The sequence below is a fragment of the Thermobia domestica genome, chromosome 8 (assembly GCF_964235325.1).
Source record: "Thermobia domestica chromosome 8, izTheDome1.hap1.1, whole genome shotgun sequence".
Classification (NCBI taxonomy): Eukaryota; Metazoa; Arthropoda; class Insecta; order Zygentoma; family Lepismatidae; genus Thermobia; species Thermobia domestica.
The window spans coordinates 295,317,955-295,330,870 of record NC_137461.1 but is presented as its reverse complement, the minus strand read 5'-3'; the positions used below and the strand labels follow the sequence as shown (position 1 = coordinate 295,330,870).

At 36.0% G+C, this 12,916-nt stretch overlaps 1 protein-coding gene across 1 annotated transcript in view; it reads right to left on the bottom strand.

Moving 5' to 3' along the window:
• LOC145692049 (luciferin sulfotransferase-like) overlaps window positions 1-10,154 on the bottom strand; it is a 54,745-nt gene extending 44,591 nt beyond the window's left edge. The window contains exon 1 of the mRNA XM_081767341.1: window positions 10,066-10,154. The gene's annotated coding sequence lies outside the window, so the exon portion shown is untranslated. The remainder of the gene's footprint in view (window positions 1-10,065) is intronic.
• Window positions 10,155-12,916: the final 2,762 nt, after the last annotated feature.

Sequence of the window (12,916 nt, the reverse complement as noted above, 5' to 3'; positions counted from 1 at the left end):
ATGGACGCAGGAGGTTAAGTGCTACATTTACAAAAGCTCCTCATTGATTTCTGTCCTTAGCCAACTGGACCCAGTTTCTACTTTATATTCCAATCTCTGCGAGAACCATTTTAATATTGTCATCCCATCTGCGCCTCAGTCATCCTAAAGGTCGTTTTCCTATTTGGATTTCCAATTACAACTTTAAAAGCGTTTCTAATTTCTTCCATTCTGGCTACATAACCTGCCCATTTGAGCCTCCTAGACTTGATGACCATAACAATGTTTGGTAAACGGTATAAAATTATGCAGTTCCTCCTTATGAAGTTACCGCCTTTCCCCTTTTCCGTTCCTCTTGGAGTTCGAATATTGGTTTAAGAATCTTGTTTTCAAATACTTTCAGTCTACGATTTTCCCTCAGAGTCAGTGACCATGTTTCGCAACCATATAGCACAACAGGCATGATTATCGTTTTATATTTTAAGCTAAAAATTCCTCAACAGAATTCGCGACAAAAAAGATTTTTAACTGAATAATAACACAAAATCCCTGCTTTTAGTCGACATTTAATGTCTTCGTAAATATGATTTTCGTCTGTTAATATTGATCCTAGATATTTTAATGTATCCACTTTGTCGAAAGAAAATTTTATTTGGTATTTTAACGCATCTATAAAATGCAGTATTACGATCCCGAAAAACTTCCATTTATTTAGTTTTCTTTGCATTTACTTTTAAGCCTATATCTCTGCAAGCGTTAATTAAGATTTCTGCATTCCTTTTTATTGTTCTATCATTCCCTATTAAATTTACATAATCAGCATACGCCATAACCTGGCAAATATAATTCAGCTCTAGCACCTGATTGCCGTCTTTGATTCTCATTATAGTGTTCTCCTGAACAAAGTTCTCCAGAATAATGGCGACAATGCACCTCCTTGTTTCAGGCCATTCTCAACGTGAAAGCTCGTGAACAATAATTTCTCACGTTGTACCTTACTTTGGGATTCATTTAAACATATCTTAATTAATCTACTTTTTTCGGTGTTGCAAATTCTGTAACCATGTTGTACAATGTTTCCCTCCTACCCGAGTCTAAAGTCAATAATTGATGTGCCATTATATTGTTTTCTCATTTCTTTTCAAGTATTAGTCGAATGGTATATATCTGGTCGATAGTTGATCGATTTTACCTACATCCGCTCTGATAATCTCCAATAATTTCATCTGCGTATGGAGTCAATCATGCTAATAGAATGTTTAAGAGAATTTATTTTGTGTTGACAGAAGAGAAATGCCTCAATAATTATTAAATCTGTTTTGTTGCTTTTCTTCTGAACTGGAACAATGATTGACTCTTCTCACTCTTGTGGTAATTCCTCCTTGTTCCAGGTAAGGAGAATGAGTTTGTGTGTCTTGCTCTACATTTTCCCCTCCAGCTAAAATTAAGTCAACCAGAATTTCGTCTCCACCCGGAGATGTGTGTTTCTTTAATTTTTTTGAATAGCGATTTCTATTTCTGTCTGGTTAGGTTCTGGAATATACGGTTATGCTGTATGCATTTCACTTTCTCCACGCACATTAGATTTTGGCTATGTGTTAAGCAAATCGTCAAAGAAATCTTTCCATCTATTTAAGATGCTATCCTGATCAGTGAGAACTGTTCCGTAGCTTTCTTTAATATATAAGTACGAGGTTGATAGCCTTTCTTAAGTTCGTTGATGCATTTATACATGTCCCGAATGTTTTTGTTTTCACTATTATATTCAAGTTAATTAATTTTAACTTTCAAACGTCACGTTTCTTTGTTCTAAAAGTTTTGGAAGTTTTCTGCCAGATGACAATGAAATTTTATGTAGTTATTTCGTTCGGGTTTTGTAGCCAACGCTGTTTCTTCTGTTTTCTCTTCTCTGCTACTTTAGTGCATTCCTGGTTGAACCATGTTTGTTCCTACGTATTTTTGCATGCCCCAATATTTGTTTTGTTGAAATTTTAATGTTATCTCTAATGTCAACCAAGTATCCTGAACACCAGTGCACTCCGAACCTTCGAAAACCGAGAATCTATTCGACACTTCACTCTGGTTTCCCTCGTACCTAACTCTCCTCTATTTTTTTAAAAATTAAACCGCTCCGTTTTCAGATATTGAATATTTCCTTTATTCAACGATAGTCTCTCTCTTACTATCACAATCAACTCCTCTGAACGACCGAACATCAGTTGTGCTAGACTGTTTTCTTCTATCTACTAAAACATGATCAGGTTGATTATGTGTTTTTCCATCTGATGAAGTCCAATTATATTTATGAATGTCGCGATGTTGGAATTTTTTAATCTTCACGATAAGGTTTCTGGATGTTGCACAGTTCATGAAAGCCGTTGCCACAACCTTCCTTATGCAAACATTTATTCCTTATAATCGGTTTGAAAATGCCCTCTCGCCTTACCTTTGCATTGAAACCGCCTAACAGAATTTTCATATGGTAATGCAGAAGATGATCAAATACCCGTTCTATTCCTTCGTAAAAACTGTATTTTTTTAATCGCCATCCTTATTTTCTGTTGGGGTATGTGCATTTAAAACAATAATATTACGCCACCGACCCTTAAGAGAAGTAAAAGAAAATCTATCATTAACAAATTCAACCCATGTAATTGCTGATATTACATATTCATTTGTGAACGAAAAGCCCTGTTCCTAGTTGGTAATTTTTAATCCGTTGCCCGTAAAAGAACGTAACATTTCCCGACTTGACTCCTCTATTTCCTTCTCATCTAACTTCCTGATATCCCATTAGGTCTATTCTCTATTTCTAAACTCATGCTTTACAAATTTCAACGCGCCTGCCCTATAGAGACTTCTTATATTTTATGTTCCAAATCTCATCTCGATTTACTTTGCTAAGTTTGTGCCAAGTTATCAGTCCTGATCTGGGGATTCTGCGAACTTATCTGAACAATCCTTTTTTTTAAATACAGGATGAGGTTGTTAGCCCCACACCAAATCCCCAAGGTGGAGAATTACCCCTTGTCTCTCCGCGATTGCTTATTCAGTATATTCGCAGCTAATCTCTATATCCCAGAGGCCATCTCCTCGATCCACAACCTGAGGACGTGCCGTGCCGTGGTGACAGGAAGACCACATTTTACGGAAATTAATATAGCTATATTTCAGAAATACAACAGGTACTGATTATCCGAACACTGCTTTAAAACACACAGGAATAATCAATATGCTTGGACATATGGATGCGTATTAAGACTGAAAGCTTCGACGCCGTAAAAATCGTAAATTAGAGACTAGTGTCAGTGTAGTATTATATAAATGCATCGTACGTTTGACTATCCAAACTATTCTTTATGTATCACATTGTTTCGTTATATAGCTACATAACTTTATAATAAGTGATTATACTCTTTACCTGTTCTCTGCCAATAGCAACTGTATGAATTTATAATACAAAACTGAAATATAGAAGAATAAAATAAAATAAAAATTTAATGTGATATTTCGCAGGCCATCTTATGTAAAGGGCGCCTTACATTCACAGGCTCTGTACTACCAGTCAGCATTTGAATTTATTATGTAAAGCTGATATACAGGATAACTAAAACCACTTATCTATAATGTGATGTTTCGTAGGGCGCCTTATGCAAAACCTTTCACGTTTTCTTTACCAACAGTAACTGTATGTATTTATTGTACAGAACTGTGCTATACAAAAGAGTAAATAAAATCGTTCATCTTTGATGTGATCTCGCAAGGGCGTCTAATTTAAAGAGCGCACTGCACCTTTCACGGGTTCTTTACCAATAAACTGTAAGAATTTATTACTAAAAGCTTTTACCTTTAGTTATACTGTGATATTTCGGAGGGCGCACCGGGACACGTCTCGGTGTCCCGGTGGGCCAGCATGGGCTTGGATATAGATATTGTAATACTGCAGCTAATAGTTATAATAATCTTATGATAGAAAAAGACTTGGTTACACTAGATAATGTTTGTTTTTTTTTTTTTTTTTTTTTTTTTTTTTTTTTTTTTTTACGTAAATCTGAGTTTCCAATTCCTCTGTTCTCTGGATTGAAGTTCCAAGTTTCAGTGCTGAGTAGTATCCATTCCCCTTGTAACTGTACTGACTGTGAAAGAAAGTTAGCTCATATTTAAGTATTTTTGGTTTCATTTAATTATTTGACGCTATTAGCGAAGAAAACTATTGAAAATAAATGAGTCAGTACTGTCTTCTCCTATTCAAACCTTCAAATATTTTGAATGTATAAAGAAAATAAGGTATTTTTGATAAAACGTCATTTACAGGTAACGCAACGTTTATTGTGCACATAAAGTTCAGCTGGATTTCTTCAATTGACGAAGGATTGTCTTTTATTGGGCCCAGTTTGTACTTCTTTCGATATTATAGAAGGGACTAGGATTAACTTTTTGGCAATCACATTTCCCTTGTCTCGTTGAGCTGGAACCATTGAATTTGGGAAAGATAGCCCTATTTTAGACTTAAAACGTATCATGGAAGAAGTAGGATTAAGTTTTGGTAATCGTTGAACCTTATCCTGTTAAGCTGTGACCTAGCACATAACCCTTTCGTATGATAGCAGGGATTAGGGTTAGTTCACTTTTTATTTTTGGCAGTGATTGATCTATCTCTTGTGTTTGATTTTTTTAAAACTTCCTTGGTTCATTACACGTGCAGTTGATCTTTCTTGAAGCATCATACATCCCTCGTTCAGCCAAAAGATTGAACACCACAATTATCAATATTATTCATGAATTTACATTTGGTATCTCATGAAAGGAGCTCATGTAGTTCGAACATTGTGAAGCTGTAAGTGTATGTCTCATATTACCGTGATGATGAAATTACGTTGAATCTCTGAGTTCAATTTTCGGTAATCATATTGTATATACAAGAGATTTTCTGGTACTGATATTATAAACATGGTTTTTCCAAAGAACACCAACAACGTTTGGGAGGTGATTCCTGACACCAAGATAAGACAAAAAGTATAGACCAACGTGGGTGCACAAATGCTTCATTTCCGAGTTACAGGCTGCCGAAAACATGAAAAAATAAACTTTAGAGGCGCATAGCTCCAAAACTATGGGACCTACTGTAGTCGGGTCCAGACTTTACTTAGAACTACTATGTGCCCTATCCAAATATCCAAGTTTCAGAATCCTGTGGTACTTCCGCAACAAATTTTATAGAGGTAGTTGGTGAGTACTACAGATTAAATGCCGGTAACCAAACTTCCTGTATAAAAATTGTTATGTGAGTATCTTAGGATTCTGAAACGTATTTTTAGATAGTGCACATACCAGTTCCTAATTAACGTCTTGATCCGACAACGCTAGATTCCATAGATTTGGAGCTATGGACCTTTAAAGTTCATTTTTTCATGTTTTCGGCAGCCTATAACTCGGAAAGGAAGCATTTGTGCACCCAGGATGGTGTATACTTTTCGTCTTATCTTGGTGTCAGGATTCACCTCCGAAACGTTGTCGGTGTTGTTTTAAAACATCCTTATAAAGGACTACTTAAACTGAAAGTGAATACATGAGTTAAATGAAGTGTTGGTATATTAAATCATTTTTGGCAGACGAATGCATCGCCAACAACGAGATAGCTATGTTAAACTTTTCGTGTCTATCCGTGGAAGAATGTTTTTGTCCTTTAAAAACACAAGAGATCAATTGTGTATATTCATGTTGTTTAGCAAACCGATTCATTATGTGACAAGTTATTGTTTACTTTCAGTGTTCTCGTTGATAATTCGATACGATAAAACGTGTACCTGCATTCGTTAGTGTGAATTGAACATTTGCTTGGTATATATGAATGGAAATTCAGTTGGTGGACTTTAACACGTATTTCTCTCAACAAATTTATGTGCGAAGATAAATGTCTTGAAGCTGAGGCGGCTTTTTGAGGGAAAACCACAATATGAACATTATATTACTGTAAATGAAAAAAAAATGAAATGAATTCTATTTAGTACAATTTTCCATAGTTATTCCGTTTAGAGGAAAGGAGGCGTGTGAGTAATGAAAGTGAATGATGTGAAACTATTTTCGTGCTCTCTCACAGGGAATCGAACCTAGTGGTTCCACCATCGATTCTCGGCATGGAGAGCACAAAATATTTAGTATCACCTCGGAGTATATACATGAAACGTTAAACAAAAGATGAGGTACCCCATTTAACTTAAGTATAATTTAGAGGTAGTAAAGGGGGTACGGTTGCTCTCTCCTAGACTGATTACTTTTGATTTGTGTGATAAGGTAAATTACAAAAACTAAAAACTCCTACCAGTTACACACACATATTCAGCAACTTTCGTAACAGTGACTCATGTATTACTCCTACCAACGAGAAAATTCACGACCAAGATATGCATCATGAATTCAATAGTGCAAGTGCAGATCAAGAATCACTAGCATTAGAGATGAGCGCTTAACCACGATTACTAAGCCACGATAACACATGGCTTACTCTAGAGAAGCAATGCAAGTCAAAATCAAAAACTTTTATTTCAAACTTCATCTCATCTTTACAACATCAGCTTCCTCCTCTCTGCCCTAGTGATTAGCATGTAAGCATTTAGTGCATGTGGTCGTAGATTCAATTCCCGGTGAGAGAACACAAAAAAATCAGTTTCACAATCATAAATTTTCATTATTCATCCTCTTCTTTACCCTAAAGGGAATAAGTATGGGATGTTGAATTAAACACAATTAATTTCATTTTTTCCATTTACACCTCGCTCTCAGAAAAGAACATTCCTCTCCTCTATGAGCCTCCCTATTCAGCGGATTTAGCACCAGCGGACTTCTGGCTTTTCCCCAAGATTTAATAGGGCATCAAAGGTAACCGTTTTGACACCATAGAAGGCATCCCAACAAACGCGACGGCTGAACTGCGGATCATACCAAAATAGAATTTTATGCGTGGTTTCCAGCGATGGTAGCAGCGGTGCAACAAGTGTGAGTGTGTTCTCAAGGAGCCTATTTGGAAGGCGATTAAATCAATATGAACTTATATTAAGATAATAAATAGTTACAAAGAAATTCCGGTAACTTTTTGATTGGTCATCGCATATCTGCCACACTACATTAAATGGAATGATTCGAATAATAATGAAATATCGAAAACTAAAAAAATCATAACTACTGAAATATCGAAAAATATCGATTAGAAAAATGTTTTCGATATTTGAAAATATCAATCGTTAAATCGAAGTATCGCACAGCTCTATTTCCCTGCTCATTACCAGTGATGATTTCTCCCTTAAAACTTTCTAGAGACATCATTTTGGTGTGACAGTCTTCTGAACAGTTTAACTCAGAAAGGTAAAGAGACTTGACATAACAAACACAATTACAAATGAAATTTCTTCTACCAGCGTTGAAACTACCAAATTTTTTCTTCAGGATTTGTAGATACATTTGGAAATATGTCATTGTGAACAAGGTGAACATACGTAATTAATGAAACAATATCTTGTGGTAACATTTGCATGTTATATAAGCATCTTCATCAGATACAAGAGAAGTGTTATTGTTAAGTGTGTGGCTACCTTTTTCATAATTATTACCAGATTAATATATCTTTTCAAGGACAAATACAGTATGCAGCAAAACAAATAGTACTGAAATTCGCGTATTGGTGGCACTCAGATGCTACGTGGTATGAGCTGTGGGTGCCACATGTGTGCTCAGTTGTGTGTGGATTAGCGTAGTGTGCAGTTGGTGCGAAGATAATGTTGCTCACAACAGAGGAGGAGGTACTTATTGTCGAGCAATATTATAACCGTCCTTGGATCGCTTCGTTATTCGTGGTTCGTGGTCCTACCAATAAGTATTCTCTTGAGACCGGAACTTACCTGGATAGGACGATGAAAAACCTCTTCAAGAAGAGGTTACAAATTGTTTCCAAATCGCTTGTCGGTCTCAATGATGAGATGAGCATTAGGTGCCGAGAGGTTCGGATGTCTCGTCCCGAAAACCTCACGGACGATCAGACCGTCATCCAGACCATAACGCACACAAACAACGAAAACACACTGGATTAAATAACACTATACTTATTTATTAGAATACTAATATATTTTATATAAAAAAAAATAACGAAGAGAAATGAACATAACACTTAACACAGAATATGTGTAATAACTTTCATCACTAAAACCACACTTTGCCATTTTAATGCAATGTAGCTCTTTATATATATATATATATATATATATATATATATATATATATATATATATATATATATATATATATATATATATATATATATATATATATGAGTTTATATCTGAAATTTCACTATGAATGTTTCTCTCACACCATTGACGCACTTGGGGATTAGCACTGGGGAAAAAGTTGCCGGGATAATCCCACGTAGAAATGCAGTTGCTGAAGAGTAAAGATGAGTCTTCAGCAAATTAAAAAAGAAAGTCTCCAAAGTAGAATGCTGATGCTGATGTCGTGTATAACTTTTTTGGCGCACAAGGTTTATGAACCTGGGACTTCACTAGTTGGGGCTAGCCGTAAGAAAACTCCTTCACCGGCTATTAGCTTGTGCTCCTTAACACAAAATCATACTTAAATTCCGACGCAACGTGCGTGGTGGCTGCACACAATACCGGAGTCAAACTCCCTGAGCACCAAAGCTCAAGGTACGAGTCGCAGTGGTCGACTGAAAAGTGTTGGTAGTTCATTCTAAAAGTCACTCAGTTAACTCACCTGTATGCACATACAAACAGAATAAGGAAAATAATAATTATAATTTATGTTAATTTTAGTCCATTGGTCACGATGCACGAGACACTGCGATAACTCGGGCGTGAGAAAGTACAGATAACGAGCTGGAAAAAGCAATGTAGTTGGTGCCACTCTGGTGCTCGAAAATCTGGTCAGTAGTATTTCCATAAATGATTAAAGAAAGCACTTAATTCAGTTCCAAATAACTGCAGAATAATTACTGTGCATAATAATAAATCAGGGAGAAACACTGAAAAGGTTCGTAGTTCACTAAAATTTTCTCACCAAAAAGCAATGTTTTAAATATATATATATGAGAAAACAATGAGAGACTTCTTTGTCCAGTGGGAAAGAAGCAATTCCCACCGAAGAAAGAACTTGTATGCGTCGCAGAATAAAGTATAAATCGAAAAATAATAATCACTGTCTTTACGAAATATACAGAGCGTCCACGAAAAATACTTCTATAACCTGGTGGCGGTTATATTTACGCTCATACGGTGTGGGGCAGCGTCTCACTGCAGGAGATTAACATGGACGTCTACTGTATTGCTCTGGAGTGTTAGCTATGGCATATGAAAATGAAGATTTCATCAGTAACATATGGTTCAGTACTTTGATCGCCGCATCAATATACAGATGATTATGGACCCTGTCTTTCATGATTTGTGCTGCTTTTACCGCACGAAAAATCTGTCGTTAATAACAACAATGGATGCAGCAAGACGAAGTTATTGGCCACACTGCAAGTGAGTCACTTACCCTTCTGCTCACAAGAGTTTGGACATCGTTTGATTTCTCCCCTCACCTCATGGATCCAGATGTCTACATACGGGGTATGCTGAAGGAAGCAATTTTCCGAACAGATAACTTCCTATTACTATACCGGAGCTACGAGAAAAGATTCGGTCATTTGCTTTGTCATTCCACCAAACCGTGTTCACTAACATGTTTGTCGATCTACAGGACCGCTATGAAGAATATGTGCGACATAATGTTCAACATTTTGAACACATGATGTATAGGAATGATTCCTTGCAAATTTACATTGTGTGTTGAGTATCATTTAGTTGCCATCCATTTGACAATCTTTCTTATGTTTCGTTATGTTGTATATACAACAAATAAATAAATGTTAACGATGTGATTTCAGTACTGTTTGTTTTGCCGCATACTGTAGTTGTTTAATAAGTGTAATGATACACACTCTTTGTACTATTATCAATAATTATGTAGTATCTTATACACATCTTGCAAATACATAAGAAAGTTTCAAGAATATTTGTACATGCTTCAGTTACTTACCTGTAAAACTGAGACAAACACTGTTGATGTTCAACTAATCTCAAGTTTTACATGCTAAGAGATGTAAAGTATCAACTCACAACTTTTCGCTTTATTCTGACCAACTTTTGTTGATCCATTTTGCTGATATGGTTATAAGTGTCAGAAAGGTATTCCTGATAACACAATGATAAGTATTACATGTATTTGGACAACTGGGTACTGATGTTATCACATTACAAATTCTGCATGTCATTCTAAGATAAACATTCCTCCAAACGGAAGAGTTTGTGCTCAAGATAAAAGAAATATAATGGAATTAGGTCGTAATTAAACAGTAGCAGTATCAAATGTATACCACGACAAAGAATTTGGTTTGTATGCCATGCTATTTCCTCCATTAATATTGAAACCAAAAGTGCTGGTTGATCTCTGGCACTTCTGGTTTTAGTAGAGAGATTAGAGTGTGTATGGAATATATTCTTGGGGCTCTTAACTAATTACAGAAAACCACTTCTCATTATCTATTAGTGTTTCACCACATTGTAATCAGCGTTGAAACCGAAAGTGGTTGATTTGTCAACTTCCGGTTTGAAAGGAGTTAAAAAGAAGTTGGTAGTTATTCTTAGAGCGGTAAATCGATTTAAAAAATAGAGAAAAAAGGTTCTTGTTACTTCTTCTTGTTTCTGTTCTACAGATCAATATTGAAGCCGGAAGTTGTAGTGAATTTTTATCACTTCCGGTGATAGTAGAGACTTAAGGAGGGAGGTTAAATATTTATTGGATTGGTTAATAGATTGCATGGAATACCACGCAATCTATTATAGTTTTTGCTTTATAGCGATTACTGCTAAAATTCGAAATGGTTGATTTCTAAGGAATGTGTTGCCTCAAGTCACAAATTTTTTCTTAACATTTTTTCTTAACATTTAACTCACTAAATCCAGACCAAAACTGGTGGCGATTCACTAAGTAGTTCCTCAAAGTTTTCTCTCCCTGGCTGACGGATCTTCGCACGGACAGACTTAAATATATATAAAGGAATTCGTTCGTGAGTCAGTGAATGAAAGTTTTGAAAGCCGTTCAACAGTGACGTTATATGGCACGTGGACTTACAGGTTAAGGTGGAATTCAAAACCACCTGAGCTCATGCCGGGAATCGAACCCGGTTTCCTGCGTTGAAGACGTGTAAGGAATTGGTTGGTAAACTAAAATAAAAAAACGAGTCCCCCCTCAGCCTCCGGCTAGCCTCCAAATTTCCTCTACAGTGATGACATCTGTTGGCGTCAGGTAGGAAGCAGCACAGTTAGTGATAACTATTAGCATGACGTGAGCTATTAGAAAGGCTTCTCGCTTTTATAAGATTAAGAACATATCAATATTTTCCCATGCATGTTTATGCAACCAGTAAGTCTATTATGTTTCGAGGTTTTAGCGTTATTGGTAAGACAGAGGTCTGTTGTCTGTATAATCAGGATTGTAATAGCTTTGAGAGCTAAAATATTAATTCCAGTATAAAACGAGGTTAGGAAACTTCAGAAAGGAAAGACATTTTAAATCTATGTACCCTTGGCAGCAAAAGCAACTATCTGAACAAGTATGAGTTTCATTTTGTTTAGAGTCAAAGTTGAGTTGTTAGGTTAGTCCGCCGCGTAATATATTTTCCTATGCCATATAGTGTGTAGGTGTAATTCTTTTAGTAGAAATGGTACTTACTTGTTGGAAGGTTTCTAATTTCTTTGTCCATGCATTAGAGCTGTAACTTGGAACTCCTTCTGAGGAAACAAGCATATTTATCCCCTCTACAAAAATTTGAAATATTACATTTGGGCAACATACCATTTTTTTTTAAACTTCTATGTGCCTCAGTTGTTGTCCTACTGAAGTATAGCCCGGATTACATTTATGTTTCATCTTAGTAAATACCTTTTGTTCAGATGATGTGGCAGCAGAAACATTTTAAATTAATTTCAGATCTTTTAAAAATGATATGCTTGATTCATTCTGTGATTCGCAAATTAAATTACGGGGGCTTTTTAACATAAATTAAAGCCTTAAGAATTATATTTCTCAGGGCCCTAGTAGAAGACATCTTACTGAAATATGTCCAAATTACACATTCCTTTTATTTGAGGATTTTTTAAAAGGTTGTTAACCTCTTTCATGCTTTATTTTATATTCAAGCTCCAATCATACCGCTGTGTACGGAGTAAGAAATTTTCATCTTGAAGTGGGCCCTTCCCGAACGGCGGGGAGTTTAAATATGAGGGTAGTTTTCCCCCTCAATTTACTACACTGTCTATGTCCTAGTCTGTCTCTTCTCTAAGCCGAACCCTGATTGATCAATCATTGGACACCAGATGAGCCTCCACAGGACTGGGAAAAAATACTGTACGAATAGTTCACTTCCATCCTTTTTGTAACTGATTTAGAGTCTTCACAAGTAGTTTCAAGGTTAATTTAATTGGGATTCTAGTCGGATCGATATAGTGGAAATGTCTATAGGGCTGAGATCGATTGCCAGAGTTTCAGGACCAACGTCTAACTGTGTATTAAACTATTTTTAGTCAAGTTAAAAAATTCATTTTAGCTACTGAAGGTTATCTGAACGCATACCTGCCTCCTGACTAAACTTCGAAACATCGTATAATACAATAATTGTTAAGGAAATAAAGAACATCGAATAGCAGGTAGTGAAGAAAGGGACATCGGCTACAAAGATAAACTTGATCGTGCAAGTTCTAGATAGAAAGCTTGTTGGTGTACTAATTCTTCTACAGAACTTTGTGAAACTGTTTAAAGCCTATTTTTTCCTTAACCTAAAACACTGTAACTTTCCCCAGTAGCCGCCACTGGACATTCTAATATTCAA